Raw genomic sequence first — 4335 nt, 5'->3', positions numbered from 1 at the left:
GCTATCTGAGGTGCATATAGATGCACGGACTACCCTCGAATCATGAAATGGTGGAAATGATTTCGGAATATGTCGATGACGCTTCATTAATAAGTTTTCAGTTTTCAACGTAATGAAAATCTATAGTGATGGATCAAAATGGGAACAAAATTGGTGACGAAATTATATGATTATTAGTTATAAGTTGTTATACGAGATCAATATGGCCGAACATACAACTTCCAAAGGTTGAAAGGAAGAAATGCTGATGGAATTTCTAAATGATCCAATTTAAGTAAGTTTCTTTTAAGCGAAAAAATATACGGTAACAGATCAAAGGTTTACGTAAAGGTGCTAAACGTGAATAATTTATGTGGATAAGCTATTCGGCTTCCATACGGCGGTTGAGACTACAATCGAAGAATGGAATGATGGAAAGGTTGTTATAATGTGTCGAATGTCCTATTTAAATGAGTTCTGAGTTTCAATGGAGGAGAAAATGTAAAGTAATAAATCAAAAGGTTATCAAAAATACTAAAAATTATGTGACTCCTACATATATAAGTTATTGTAGGATTTTCAAATGGCGGCATACGCAATTTCGAGACAAGAAACGAAGCAAGGCTTGTATCACTTGTTGGTAATGCTATTTAAACAAGTATTCAGTTTCGCCAAAATAGAAAATCTACAATGATGGATCAAAATGGTTAAAAATTGTACCAAATTGTCTAATTTCTATAGGTAATTGCTATCTGAGGTGCATATAGATGCACGGACTACCCTCGAAATATGAAATGGTGGATATGATTTCGGAATATGTCATTGACGTTTCATTAGTAAGTTTTCATTTTTCAATGAAATGAAAATCTATAGTGATGGATCAAAAGGGAATAAAAGTGGTGATGAAATAATATGATTACTAGTTATAAATTGTTATACGAGATCAATATGATAAAACATACAACTTCCAAAGGTTGAAAGGAAGAAATGCTAATGGAATTTCTAAATGATGCTATTTAAGTAAGTTTCTTTTAAGCGAAAAAATATACGGTAACGGATCAAAAGTTTAAGTAAAGGTGCTAAACATGCATAATTTATGTCGATAAGCTGTTCGACTTCCATACGGCGGTCGAGACTACAATCGAAGAATGGAATGATGGAAAGGTTGTTATAATGTGCCGAATGTCTTATTTAAATGAGTTCTGAGTTTCAATGGATGAGAAAATGTAAAGTAATAAATCAAAAGGGAACAAAATTGGTGATGAAATTATATCATTTTTAGTTATAAATTGTTATACGAGATCAATATGGTCGAACATACAACTTCGAAAGGTTGAAAGGAAGAAATGCTGATGGAATTTCTAAATGATGCTATTTAAGTAAGTTTCTTTTAAGCGAAAAAAATATACGGTAACGAATCAAAAGTTTAAGTAAAGGTGGTAAACATGAATAATTTATGTAGATAAGCTGTTCGGCTTCCATACGGCGGTCGAGACTACAATCGAAGAATGGAATGATGGAAAGGTTGTTATAATGTGTCGAATGTCCTATTTAAATGAGTTCTGAGTTTCAATGGATGAGAAAACGTAAAGTAATAAATCAAAAGGGAACAAAATTGGTGATGAAATTATATGATTTTTAGTTATAAATTGTTATACGAGATCAATATGGTCGAACATACAACTTCCAAAGGTTGAAAGGAAGAAATGCTGATGGAATTTCTAAATGATGCTATTTAAGTAAGTTTCTTTTAAGCGAAACAAATATACGGTAACGAATCAAAAGTTTAAGTAAAGGTGCTAAACATAAATAATTTATGTGGATATGCTGTTCGGCTTCCATACGGCGGTCGAGACTATAATCGAAGAATGGAATGATGGAAAGGTTGTTATAATGTGTCGAATGTCCTATTTAAATGAGTTCCGAGTTTCAATGGAGGAGAAAATGTAAAGTAAATCATAAGGTTTTGAAAAACTACTAAAAATTATGTGACACCTAAATATACAAGTTATTGTAGGATTTTCAAATGGCGGCATAAGCAATTTCGAAACAAGAAACGAAGCAAGGCTTCTATCTCATGTTGGTAATGCTGCTTAAACAAGTTTTCAGTTTCGCCAAAATAAAAAATCTACCATGATGGATCAAAACGGTTAAAAATTGTACCAAATTGTGTAATTTCTAGAGGTAAGTTGCTATCTGAGGTGCATATAGATGCACGGACTACCCTCGAATCATGAAATGGTGGAAATGATTTCGGAATATGTCAATGACGCTTCATTAATAAGTTTTCAGTTTTCAATGAGATGAAAATCTATAGTGATGGATCAAAAGGGAATAAAATTGGTGATGAAATAATATGATTACTAGTTATAAATTGTTATACGAGATCAATATGGTCAAACATACAACTTCCAAAGGTTGAATGGAAGAAATGCTGATGGAATTTCTAAATGATGCTATTTAAGTAAGTTTCTTTTAAGCGAAACAAATATACGGTAACGAATCAATAGTTTAAGTAAAGGTGCTAAACATGAATAATTTATGTGGATAAGCTGTTCGACTTCCATACGGCGGTCGAAACTACAATCGAAGAATGGAATGATGGAAAGGTTGTTATAATGTGTCGAATGTCCTATTTAAATGAGTTCTGAGTTTCAATGGCCCGATAGTATAGCACAGCAGACGGACAAGAACGTAGGGCCACTTATGGAAAACTAGCATCCTATGTTAAGCATGTAGGATTGCAGGTAAAGGTAACAACAGTAGAAGCAAGGGCAGGGTATGCATCAGTATAGGATTAACGAAAAGCAGTAACAGGCTATACTACTCTAATGCAAGCAGTATAGAGAAGAATAGGCGATATCTGGTGATCAAAGGGGGGCTTGCCTGGTTGCTCTGGCAAGCAGGAGGGGTCGTCAACTCCGTAGTCGAACTGGGCAGCAGCAGTGTCGGTCTCGTAGTCTACCAGAGAGAAGAGGGGGGAAGAAACAGTAAATACAATGCAAACATAAGCATGACGATGCGTGACATGACAATGAATAGTGTGAGGTGTGTCCTAACGCGACAGTAGGTGGTACCGGCGAAGGGGGAGGTACATCCGGGAAAGTATTCCCGATGTTTTGCGTTTTCGGACAGACGGACCGGAGGGGGAAAGTTGCGAGTTCGATAGGTTAGGGATGTGTGGTGGACGAACGGGCTGCGTATCCGGATTCGTCTCGTCGTTCTGAGCAACTTTCATGTAGAAAGTATTTTCATCCGAGTTACAGATTATTTATATGATTTTCTAAAGATTTAATCATTTTCTAAATTCCTAGAATTAAATTAATTCGAAAATAAACTAAACACTAAAAGCTATGGGTACACAGAAGTGTACCCAGAGATGTGCATGTGTGGCTGACAAGAGGGGCCCAGTTGACTGGGTCAACTGCCCAGTCAGCAGAGGCTGACTGGTGGGGGCCAGGGGGCTGAGTCAGCAGCCTAATCAGCAGTCGACAATTTGACTGTTGACTGGTCAAACCTGACCAGTGGGACCCGCGTGTTAGTGACACACACATTTTAACAGGGGTTTTAACAGAATTTAATTAGGTTAATTAATCAGGCGAGCCCACATGCCAGTGTCGGAGCTTCCATTTTAACTAACCAGCCATTAAACTGAACTAATTAATGGCCTTGGGCCCACGAGTCAGTGAGGTTAGCTGGCGGATTAGTGGCCAAGTGAGGGCCACGTGGCGGGCCAGGTCAGCACCGACGACCGGAGCAACTCCGGCGACCCAACACACGGCGGCGCCTCGCCGGAGTTGGCCGGAATCACGCCACAAGTGACCATTTGGCCCGGGGTTTGGCCCTACGGGACGCGCAAGTCGCGCCGCATCAGATGTGGGCAGTGGCAGGAGCGGAGACGGCCGGAATCGAGCGGGGCGTCGACGGGCGGCGGCAGCCGGAGTTGGGCGAGCACGGGATCGACTCTACGGGCGCTAATGCGATGGACTGGCGGCACGGGCGGTATCGGGGCGATGCACTGAGCACGACCGAGTGCTTGCCCGGCCCTGAAACGAACGGCAGCAGCAGCGACAATGAACGCAGTGGCGGCGAGGTTCGGCAATGGTGGGGAAACGAAGCTAGGGGCGCGCAGGGAAAATGGGGAGAGAGGGGAGGTGTGCGAGCTCACAGTGGTCGCAGAGGAGGGGCGGCGAGGTCTGGGGCGCTGTGTAGCTCGTGAATCGACGGCGAGGTTGTGCGACGGCGGACAGGGAAGAAGATGAAGCAGGCGTCGTCGATGGGGCCTCCCGTCTTCGATCTAGCACCGTAGTCCACGTAGGGGGGCACGCACTTCCTCCTGGACAGGACGGTGCAGCT

Source organism: Triticum aestivum, chromosome 4D (genome assembly GCF_018294505.1).
Source record: "Triticum aestivum cultivar Chinese Spring chromosome 4D, IWGSC CS RefSeq v2.1, whole genome shotgun sequence".
NCBI classification, from domain to species: domain Eukaryota; kingdom Viridiplantae; phylum Streptophyta; class Magnoliopsida; order Poales; family Poaceae; genus Triticum; species Triticum aestivum.
The sequence above is the reverse complement of the archived record's forward strand: the minus strand, read 5'-3'. Positions refer to the sequence as shown.